Source organism: Lynx canadensis, chromosome E2 (assembly GCF_007474595.2).
Source record: "Lynx canadensis isolate LIC74 chromosome E2, mLynCan4.pri.v2, whole genome shotgun sequence".
Classification (NCBI taxonomy): domain Eukaryota; kingdom Metazoa; phylum Chordata; class Mammalia; order Carnivora; family Felidae; genus Lynx; species Lynx canadensis.
In genome coordinates, this window is record NC_044317.1 from 25,586,456 (window position 1) to 25,599,182 (window position 12,727).

The window sequence follows — 12,727 nt, forward strand, 5'->3', positions numbered from 1 at the left end:
TCTGATATTTTCGCTTCAGAGATGAAAAAACAGAGGAAGGAGTTAGATGCAGTTTCATAGGGAAAAGTGATTTTTTGCTTGTTTGTTTATGTTTAGGAGACAAACTCTCCTTTGTCACTAGCTTAATGTTATACCAAGAATTTTTTTTACAGCATTTTTAAGGGTTTTTAAGCTCCTGGTCTTTCCTGCAATGGGAAGATCTGGCTCATTCTTTAAATACTATCAATAATAGCGACGCCTGGGTGGTTCAGTTGGTTAAGCGTCCAACTTCGGCTCAGGTCATGATCTCACGGTTCATGGGTTTGAGTCCTACATGAGACTCTGTGCTAACAGCTCAGATCCCAATGTCTGCTTCAGATTCTGTGTCTCCCTCTCTCTCTGCCTCTCCCCTATTTGTGCGCTCTCTTTCTCTCTCTCTCTCTCTCGAATAAATATTAAAACAATTTAAATACTATTAATAATACAACACTAATACTTACTAAATGGCTACTCTGAGGGCCCCATCTGTCTTTATGTAGCCCTTACCACAACCATAAGAAGCAGTTAAAACTATTATCATTGCCATTTTAAATGTGAGGATCCTGAGATACACAGGGCTTATATAAATCCTTAAGTCACCCTGCTAGTACAGGGAGCAACCAGGATTTGGACCCAAGTGTTCTCTCTCTAGATTCTATTTACTTCACCCTGACACCATGATGCCTCTCCAAAAGCTTGGGTGTGGAGTCAAGTACAAGGGTTCAAGTTCTACTGTGCCCTAAAAGTATAACCTTCAGTAACCTCCACTCAGTTTACCTATTTGAAAATGGAGGTTCTTTGTATACCTCCCTGATAATTAAATGGAACTGTCTGTATGAAGCCGTTGGTAGGGTACCAGAGTAAAAAATTCAGTAAATGGTAAAGCTCTTCCTGTTGCTATGGTTAAGTTTGACATTTGTTAATACCCTAGAAGAAAACAGATTTGTAACCACCCAAAAAGCATGGCACATAGCAATGAGAGCAGAGAAAAAAGTGGCTAATTCTGACAGAAACCGCCAAGAGGCACAGAAAAAGATGAAATAGGAAAGGATCACTTGCTACACGCAGAAAGAATATATGGAGACCACTCTTGCAAAAACTGGAAGAAAATTTTAAGAAAAAAAATCAAGGTACTACATACTTGATAAATTAGGGTCTGTTATAGACTGAATGTTTGTGTTCCCCTAAAATTCATATGCTGAAGCCCTACCCACCATGTGATGGTATTTTGGAGAAAGGGTCTTTAGGAACTAATTAGGTTTAGATGAGGTCATAAGGGTAGGGATCCCATAATGGATTACTATCCTTCTAAGAAGAGGAAAAGAGACCAGAGCTCACTGTCTCTCTCCCTCTCTGCCATGTGAAAATACAGTTAGAAGAAGCTGTGTGCACACCAGGAAAGGGCTCTCACTAAAATCAGACCATGCTGGCCCCTTGATCTGAGACTTCAGCCTCCAGAACTGTGATAAAGTAAATTTCTGTTGCTTAAGCCACCCAGTCTAAGGTGTTTTATTATAGTAGCTAGAGCTGCCTAAGACATCATCAAATATCTGAAAGGCCAAGTGTAATCAAGGAAAAGGTACGATTTTACCTCAAGATCTACCTTGACAAATGCAAGCTTTAAACATTACGCTATTATTCTAAATGTGTTGGTGTATTGTCTCTCTTTTATGAAAGGGAGTTAAAAATGGGAGACAAGAAAAGACTTTTTTTAAAATGATGCTGTATGGTATAGAGTACTTGGCTAGGAGTGAGGAACCTGGTTTATTAACATGGTGCGCCAGAGCAATTTGTTTAAATTGGTACTTTTTCTTTTCTTCCCCCCTTGTTTCCATCCCTTCTGAGCCAGTCCTTTTTCATGTCCAAGATGTTGACAGGAGTAAAAAAGAAGCAATCTGAAATCAATGGCTCTTGAGAATGAGCTTTATACTACAATGGAGCAGTCAAGGTCCCAGCAGCAATATGACCATAAGCTCCCACTGGTCCATTGAGAAGAGCTTAAAAAAGAATGTTTGCAAATATCTGGGCAGAGTTTAGGGAAAACAATCACCAATAGTGCAATGCGCCAAGGCTAGCAAAAGTGTGGAACTGTTAGTATTCTTAGGCCTTAAGAGAGCCGAACAGAATCAGAGTAGGCAGCTGCCTGGAAAGGAAAAGGAGTTGCGTCCTTCACTAGAGCCCTGTAGCCAACCCCACAGAAGCTCAGCAAGGGCAGAGCTAGGGGTATAAACACCCCTCACCTCATTTTCATCATCCTCTCATCTCCTGGCAAATCATCCACTGACAGAAGACAACTGCCAGCCAGAAAGCAAATCTTTGAAGCTGGCTATACACAAGAGTAGAAAATGGATCTGGAGGGCAAACAGAAGATATCCACCACAGGAAGAAAGAATGGGGAGATGGCAGCACACAGAGAGAGAAAACAGTGCTGTGGGTGCCTCCAACTCTCTGACAGTGGGATAAGTGACCCCTGTTCCCTGACAAGTGCCTCCATGAAAAAGCAAGGCTTCAGGGTGGATGTCTGCCTGCAGGCCTCAGCTGGTGGCACTAGGCTTCAGAGCCAGCCAGGAGTGTGGCCTGGGAGTCCAGAGCATCAGGACTTTTGGGGACACCTAGAGGTTTCTGACAATGAGAACACCATTTCTTATATTATGGTGCAGAGAAGTCACTTGCTCAAGATCACACAACCATCAATTTGAGAAACTGAGCTTTGTTAGTTCTGGTTTGAAGGACTTTGTCCATTATGCCAGTGTGCTTTGGGAACATAACCCCTCTGGCCTTAATTTTCATTTTCATAAACATTTTTATAATACTTTATATAACCGTATCCTGTTTGATCAGCTGAATGGACTCAGTGAAACATTTATGTGAGTGAGAAATGCAGATCTGGCTTCCAATAGCACCAGCCTTGTCCTCCAGACAAGTGCTAAATGTGGGTTAATTACACATTTTCTTCCTTACAAAATTATTTATATGGATGCTCTAAATTCTTAACTGAAGCAAAAGGATTCAAAATCCTTTCTGGGAGTTAGATTAAGAGACAGATTCTTGGATTTAAAAATCTAACGATTAAACCTTACCAGGATTAACAATAGCTTTGTCCAAATAGCACTCTTAGGCTTCTGGGATGGGAATAAAATTAAAAATTTCTACGTAAGTGAATAGTTTTGGTTTTTTTTCAGGAAAAATGTCAAAAACTTGGAAAAGGGCAAGAGAGATTACTGGGTATCCTTTCAGAGAAATGCGGACCCTCTGAGGAAAATCTGGTTGTATAGGATAAGTACCTTTGTCTTTCAATTGACTGGTCTACACTCCTCTATAGGGATGAAAGTTCAGTTGTACAAAATGGAATATTATGCAAGTGATTATTGTCCATAGCAATAAAAATGAATGTTGTCTGGTAAATATAAAATTGATTTTCCAATCTGTGGAAGACATGACTAAACATTACATTTTATTACACAATAGGATTTTAGCCAGCTTTGCATCTATTATTAAATTCATTTTGGCATTCTTGATTGCCTGATTATATCTTTAAAATTCACCTATGAACCCAGTTTTAGCATCTTCCTGGTTCCCATTAATATTACAAACTTCTTTGATAGGTTTCATTTTATATTTGTGTGAGAGTGATGAATTAACCTTCTTATAAATTATACTTGAGAATTTTATACCATCTATTTAAAATTGTTTAGTGATTTTTGAGTAACATACATTTTTATTCCACAGATATTTATTGAGTGCTGACCTTGTCCCAGGTAGTGTGAGAGACTCTGCAGATAGAAATGGTAAGGGATAAAATATCCCAGCCTTAATGAATGTCACAGTCTAGCGTAGATGACAAGCATTGGAATAATTTTTTTTAAACATACAAATATAATTCTGGTTTCTGTTATGGAGGAAATAAATATTGACTTTTAAGAGCAAGTAATAGATTTGGACCTGGTAAGGCAGTTCTGTAAGCGTTCCTCATGTTTTGAGCTGATATCTGGAAAAAAGTACTAAGCCACTATGAGGTCAGGATGAGTATAGGGTTGTTTTTCCATATAGTTGAGTTATTGCATGTAAAAACCTAGAGATGGGAAAGGCAAGTCACTTCTGAGCAGAAAACCAAGAATAATTTGGCTTCAGAAGAGGAAAGACCAGGCATCATGTGAAGAATTTTCGCCATAAAAATACAAGTTGTGTATATATGCTTCAGACACTACAGTAGGTTCCCATTGCTCCTAGGATTTAATATAATATAATATAATAAATATAATATAATATAATATAATATAATATAATACAATATAATATAAATATATGTGTGTGTGTGTGTGTGTATATATATATATATATATATATATATATATATATATCCAGCAATACAGGGAGGATTGAATAGAAGAAGAGTAGCACAGATGTGAAAAGTTTGCCTCTGTATGCTTTGTTTAGTGGGAATAAGAAGTCTGATTTCACATAGGATAACCAAAAGATGAACGGGGATTTCTAAGTGTGCCTTAGTGTAGGTCACTGTATATAAAAGTTAACCAACACAAGCTAAGGACAGAACTGTATGTAAAGAAAACAAAGAATCAAGCATACACGCATTCAGGATGCCTGCCAACCACAATATTTGACCAATGAATCCTATATACAGAAAATTCTTCATGTATTTGAAAGACTTGACCAATAAGAGTTCAATTTGAAATTATTTGTTCTTATGTCAAGAGCAAGGCCAAGACTGCTCAGCAGCATAGAGGACTCGTAGTGACAACAGCATCTTAAAGGGCTGGTACACAACCAAGAAGAGAAGACAATGTACCCATCACCTGAGCAATCCGAACACAGAAATTTGACGACTCAGTGCTAGGTGACTTGATATTCTCTGTTGATACAGAATTAGCTGTAGCTTTCTTCAGTGTAAAAGAATGAGAATTATTCAATCCCGTACATTCTCACAATTCTTAAATTTTATACATAAGAGCTTCAAAAAGTTACTTGGTTTCGGTTATATTAGACAAGCTCCCCATTGGCATGCTTTTGCTTTCATAGAATACCCTTGGCCACGGCTCCCCTCGAAAAAATATATCCCAAAATACTGTCTATGTTAAAGGGCTTTGAGTAATAGATTGGCATTTTCACAAAACCAGTGTCCATGACAACATGGTCCCCTTTCAGAGAACATCAGAGTGAATTTTGTTTCAATTTCTTCTTCAGATAAATGCCTGTCATTCCAAAGAGTGAGAACTACTTAACCTAAATTGTTTACTTCCCTAGAAGAATTTTAGAGAAAAAGCCAAAGTATCATTATGGTTATTAATTTGTACTAGGTGCTTTGGAAAATACAGTATGATCAATTTTTTAATCCTATACATAACGATAATGGCAGTTCTTAGTAAGATAATACTGATTAGTAGGCATGTATTAAATATGCTTTAATTTTGTGATCACTTGTCTATTCCCAAGTAACTCTTGGTCCTGTTCATAATGTGATTTTCCTAATTTAGCAACATATTTATCACATGCCTTTCATGTGGTAGGCATTGACTTAGGTACTGAGAAATAAAAAAAAAAAAAAAAAAGGAGACGTGGTTCCTAACTATAAACATTTTAATTTAAAACTAAAATCCCACCTGCCACAAATCCTTTTGCAAATAGGTAGAATAAATTACTATTTTGAAATATGATTTAGAGACACTTTCTATTCTTGGACTAGGTTAACCACAAATCTCTAGTCTTTGAAGAACTTCTGTTAGAATTCCAGATTCCCTGCTCTCCTAAATAAGAGCCAACTAACTATAATGAATTAACCAAATAATTCAAAGAATAAAAATGAAAGAAAATGGATTGCCTGTTTCATAAGTAATGCATAGGGCATATTTAAACTTTCTAAATAATGCCTTCAGTGCAGATATTATCTGTCTCAAAGGTGAGAAAATGGAGCTTCAGAAAGGCAAGTTGATTGCCAAAGGGCATGCAGCTCATTAACGCAAAAGCTAGAATGTGAAGCACATCCTTTCACTTCAAAGTCCATTTTCTTTCTCCTACACCATGTGATCTTACGTGGTAAGGAATTTTTTTAGGGCTCCTCTGAGGAAGATAATGTAGAATCAACAAGCACTTGAGTAAAAAGTGGCCAGACCCCTGTTTAATCTTATGTGTCATCTTTCAGTTAGAATTGTGGGGATACTGCCTGACCAACTACTACAACAGCTCCTAAAACCAATCACATTACAAGGAAGTGCGCCTCTTTTGAGAAAGCTGTTCAGAGGATTCAGCGCTAGAAGGAAAACTTGTAATTGTGGTATCCACAGACACTACAGCCAAAAAAAAAAAAAAAAGCTAGGTCTACAGCCCTGCTGTGGAGGGGGACAGTTGCTGCATGGATGAACTTGATCCATTCTACTGTTTTCCTATAGCCTTTCTTGTGGTTTTTGTCATGTTATGTGACTTGCTAGCCCAGTGACTGTCTCTCTCCCCTCCCAACAACTCTCTCTCTCTCTCTCTCACACACACACACAGACAAACCTAAACGTGCTCAAGTAGACACTCTTTATACTAATTCTTTCTTCCTTTTTATTCAGTCATGTGATCTTAGAATATAATTGACTTTTTAGTGGGGAAGATAGACAAATTATCTAAAATCCCTGAGGTCTGGAATTGTGGTTTTCTCCCTCACTGTTTTAAAAGCCCCAGATACTCAATAAATATTAACTGAATTAATGAATGAATGTATCTTTTTGGATCATGTAATGTACAATATCAAGTCACTAAGCAATTTAAATCGGGGACAACATAATTCCATTTATATTTTAAATTACACCATATTTTAGATCCACTTGATGAAGTGAGTTGAAGATGGATAGGAGTTGAAAACAGGCACATTTAGAAGAACATTCTAATAGTCCAGGTGGGAGACACAAGGAGCTTGAGGGTAAAAAAATCACTGCTACATATGAAATTCATTATTTTTAAGAAAAGGTCTTAGATTACATTTTCTGGTGTGATATATCAATTTCTCCTCATAAATACCACCAAATACTTCATGGTAGATAATTTTGCCTCCATTTTTCAGAAGAGACCAATGAGGTTCCAAGGTCTTATATAATTGTCCCAAGGTTTCATAGCTAAACCTGTGATCAAACTCCAGCCCTACTACTTTCTGTAGGGCCGTACTTTCCTGCTGAAATCCTTGGTCTGCATTAGGCATCTACAGTAATTACTGGGAACCAACAATGAACCTGAGGCAGGAGACCTGAGAAAGTGCTAGGTTGCTACCCACATAATGATCCTCTTTTTAATTTATTAAGACTATACAAATATATAAGCTTATATAAATAAAATCAAAGTTTCATTTTTTTATATCAACTCCCAAAATGCATGAGCCACTTTTATAATAATTTTAACACTTTCAGACTTTCTTCACACTAAATTCATTTTCAGGGAACATCCAGGTTTTTTTTTTTTTTCATTTTCATTTCCCTGAGAATTAAGGTTGGCCTTAGTGGAGCTGAATAGACTCTTATTCAAGGGATGCTTTTGCCTGACTGTGGTAAGCAAAGTAATGGCCTCCCAGAGAGGCCCCCCCAATCCCTGGAACCTGTGAATATTATTACTTCATGGTAGCAGGTGAAATTAAGGTTGTTCATTAGCTGATTTTATTAAATTTAATTTTTAAGTTTATTTATTGAGAGATATTGAGAGAGAGAGAGAGAGAATGTGATCAGGAGAGAGGAAGAGACAGAATCCCAAGCAAGCTCCACACTGTCAGCACAAAGCCCAACTCAGGACCCCATCTCATGAACCATGAGATCATGACCTGAGCCAAAATCAAGACTCAGATGGTTAACCGACTGAGTCACCCAGGTGCCACAGCTGACTGTAAAACAGAAATGATCCTGGATTATCTGTGTGGGTCCAGTATAATCACGGGGCCCTTTAAAGCTAGAGACAGAAGCCCAAGAATCAGAGTGAAAAATACAGAGTGAGAAATACACAACTGACCACTGCTGTCTTTGAAGATGAAAGGCAGCTCCAAGCCAATGAATGCAAGCAGCGTCTAGAATCAGGGCTTAAGAAACAATTTCCCCTAGATACAGAAGGAGCTAGCCTTGATGATACATTGACTTTAGCCTAGTGAGACTAATTGTAGACTTCTTACCTCAGAACTGTACGATGAGTTTGTGTTAAGCCACTAAGTTTGTGATGATCTGTTATAGTAGCAATAGGAAACTCATATACTGATTACGATAAAACTGTTTAAAGGATCTCTTTCCCATGACAAATCATGGGCATTAAGCTCAGTTCCATACAGACCTCCATTTGGCCCATCTACCACAACCCACCAGCAGCCCCCAACCCTGAAGAAGGGACTGAGCTGAACCTAATGGCCAGTGTTCCTGCTATTATATAAAAACCTATCTGGACATAGATAAAAAGAAACTATTCAAATATTACAAAAAGAAAGGAGGATTACAGCAACAGAAAGAATGTTCTGATAATGATATCTGCAAAGATCTCCAAGGTCAGCCAGAAAAGGATTTTTCTTTTATAGAGAGGAGTAATTAATACTATGAATCACATCTTTTTATTCTCTATTTTTCATTCTTTGATGTCTTGGGGACTTGGTGACCTTGGAAGAACTGTCTCTACCAGGGCTAGTCAATTCTTAGAGATAGTAAACAATGCACCTGTCTTGCTTTCAAAAGCAAACCAATCTGGAGCCCATGCTCCAACACCCTCCTCTACTGGGCTCTCACAGAACTCATACTCTGTGCTACGATTCTCTTACTCTGCTCACCGCAGGACCAGGTACCAGGCAACTAGAAATAGCCTCTCTGCCTCAGAGTCTGCTGATATTATTGAAACTAGCCAACCCTAAGCCCACTTACCTGTCTCACCTGTACTTTCTTGCTTGTAGAAACCACAACAAAAGCTCTTGTCCACATTTCCCCCTCACTCCTTCTACCTCCAGACTGACCCTGGTGCTTCCCTGTATGGCATGCTGTGTTTCCTGCTTCTAAGGATCTGTGAGTATAATAAACTTCTTTCCATGGCAGTAATTCCCATGTCTGCATGTCTCACCATACTGGATTAAAATAAATCCTGGGTACTAAAGCAACAGGGCTTAAAGAACTGGGTAAGGGGGAGAGATAGGAGTGGGTGGCAGGATTAGACAATTGACCAGGAAATGTTTTAAATGAAGAAAGACAGTTCATCTAACCATTTATGAAACCAAGGATGGGAATTTGAAGGGACTTATGTCTGACCTTGGTTTAAGTAAACAAGAAGTCATCTTCATATTTGATGTAGGTCTTATGGGGAAGAGGTATTTTCAGTCAGCAATATCCAGGAACACAAGAGGGAATGGGGGGGATTTCTTGACTATTGTTTCTGTTTTCCAGGAGAACAGGGTTCAGGTAAAGTTTGACTTGTCAAAGTTTGTCACTAGCCTTTTTGGAACAGGAGAATTCTTATCGTGACAAATCCTATTATGTAACTGCATTTTTACTTTTTTCTCTACCCTTGGGAGCTTTAAAGTGTTTCTGGAGTAGGATAAAATAAGAGTATAAATTGTAAATATTGTTTGTGAAATTCATGCAACTTAAAACCCGTTTGGCTGAAATAACTTAGGATTGAAATACAACAAAATAAAAATTCCTTCTTATAGGAATTGGTGCATTCTGTTCCAAAACAGAATTGTGGAACATTAGCTCATTTTATAGATCAGACTGGGCTTCAAAAAGCTAAAGCAACCTAAATCATTTCTGAGATTCTTTCTGAGAGGATTCAAAGATAAAGATGTCTTTTTTGTTTCTAAGTCCACAAACCATTAAACTCCAACATGGTCTGTGTCACTATCATAAAACACTATGCCCCAAGCCCTACCCCACCCAAGAGGGGGCCAGGTGGTAAAAGGAAGGAGGGGAAGGAAAGAGGATGTGCAAAGGATTAATTTTGATGTATGAATTTGCCTCCCACCGGGTCTCAATCACAGAACAGAGAAGAAATCACAACATAATGAAACTGCACTCATACATATTCACTTAGAAGGCATTTTATTTAATATTAACAATATCCTAAGTCATCATGATTTAGCTAATAAACCAGCAAACAGCAATTCGTACTGGGATTGTTTGACTTCCTGTCAAATAGCTGCATTCTTGCACATGCAGAAAGAATGGGATAAACAACTTAACTGAAACTTAATGAATTGAGAAATACCTGAAAAGCTTCGTCTATAATCTGGGTTCTTGGAAGAACTCCAAGTAGTAGTCTTGATTTTGATTAATATTACAATTTATCCAGTTAAAGAAGTACCTCATAAATACTCATGAAGCATTTTATTAGATGATTGTAAATACTTAAAATCTTATTTTGCAGCCCTTTTCATCACAAAGAAGAGGAGCAGTCTGGGAACTGTATATCATTTAGCCTTGTTCATTGCCAGCAAAAACCATATCGTAGGTTTTGAAAACAAACTGTTTCAATACAAGATTGATGTTCTCATGGACCGGCCCATGTACCAATGTGAGGTTACACTGGAACAGGTGCTATGACGGCCATGGTCCCCTCCACCCTCTAGGGGCACGTCTTCCCCAGGGCCATCACAGGAACCTGCTAAAGACAAAATATGTCCACTGGCAGCAACCTGGGCAACATTTCAGGGCTTGATACATGTCTGCAGTTTGTAGGAAGAAGGGTTCAATGCTATCTCAAAACTACCTCACAGGAGTAGGGCTTGGCAAAACTTTTAAAACTTTAACCCGTCTTGCCCTTCCCCACCCTGCAATCACCATCCCCAGCCTACCCACCATCACCAGCACTGCCAAGTCTGGAAGCGGCACCCCTCGGGTTTGTCCTCTCCGTAGACATACTCTCATTATCAAAACAGTGTCTATCATAAAACCAGACTGTAAACAACGCTTCCATTGGCCTCTCAAAGGGAAAAGGAGTAGGGGACACAATGGTTCTGCCCGTCTGTAGAACAGGTGCACCTTTGAGCTGCCGGGACCTGCAGCTGTTCCCAGTCTCCATTTATATCCCCCATTCAGTTTCACAGACATCTTTGTGGCAGTGATACTTTTGCCCCCAACATCCTTTTATAAACAAGCACGAATCCTTTGAAATCCATCTGAACCACCTTCCTCTTTTACTGAATCTTCCTTGTGCCCTCCTTTCTTCCTTCTTCCACAAGTTTCAAACCAAGATCCATTAAGTCTCCTTTCTCATCTCAAACTGATCCACTATTTAGTGGATAGGATACAGCTGACCCTTCCATTCAAGCCCCTTTGTTCACTGCATGAAGTCTCTGTCAGTACAAGCATTCTGACTCGAGAAATTATCCCAGAACATTCTCTCCAGTTGCAAATTTCCCAAATTCGCTTTATCTAACCATCAACTGAGAACGCTTATTCAAAATATAAATTCCAAGGAGTGACATCAGCAAGGCAATAGGAGTTTTCTACCACCCTCCTCCCCCAGAATACTGATTTTGACAACCACCCATAGGCAAGAGTACCTTTGTGGGAGGTCCGGGAGTCCACCACAGCATGTCATTGGAGCAAAAGATCTGAAAATAAATGCATTGAAGACGGTAAGAACAGTGTCGTTTACCCACGTCCTCCTCCCCCCAAGGTGGCACACCTCAGTGGCAAGAGAAACCCCTTTGACCCATAATTTCTCCTATATGGGAAAGTGACAGCACAGTGAGTTCCTGGTTTCTCAAGCCTTGTGGGATGATATTGCCCACCAGGACCACTTTACCCCTCAAGCCAGGATACTGAGATGATCCACACAACTTGAGAGAAGCTAGGAGCACAGTCACCAAGGCTGTAGATCTTAGTGCTTCACCAACTCCACGAGGAAGACTCTGGAAGTCATTTGCAGGTCCTCTGAAACTGGCCCATAGGCACCTCCAAAGCTGTACGCGCCTGACCCACTCAAACCCCCACCCTCAACTCCGCGGCTGACGCCCCGCGCATGCGCAGATGCACTAAAAATTTAAGCCCTTGCGGACAGCTTTGTGAGCACCTGCAGAAAAACAATCTGATTGCTTCAAGTTTGCCCAAAGAGGAGAGGGCAGGCTGACTTCAGAGGCTTAGGGCGCCACCCCAGGGAAAACAAAAAGCACCTGGCCTGGCTTCGTAGGATTGAGAGAAAGCATACAGTTTTAAGCATTCACCCCCAAAAAGGAGTAAAAGATATGGGGGGGGAGGGGTGCGTCCATAGGAAACTCCTTACAGAGTCTCAGAATCCTGCACCCATTAAGGGTTAACTTAAATAACAGCTTTTTTTTTTTTTTGAGAGAGAAATGTAGCATTGTTTTACATTTTCTAATCTCTTTAATGTCTTGCTTGATAGAATACAGCTGGATTCTTAACTGCTTCTACAGTCAGTCTGCTGCCTAAGTCATTTTGGGTGAAGTAAATGAAGAATATTTGGCCTCCCAAGTGTTTATATTTGGAAAGGGAGGGTACTCAGTGACCTCCAGAAAAGGTCTCAGGGAACCCCAAGCTTCCTCAGGCCACTCTTTGAAAACCTCTGCTCTGGAACATTCTAATACCCCAGAGAAATCCTGTATTCAAAACAAATTAACAACACCTACTTAACATCCTTTAGCCATTACTAAATTGATTGGAATAACCCAAGTTGTTGAACTAAGGCCTGCGTGCTGTATTAGGCTTGAATTTCAAAATCTTAAGGTTTATTAGCCTTTGTTATT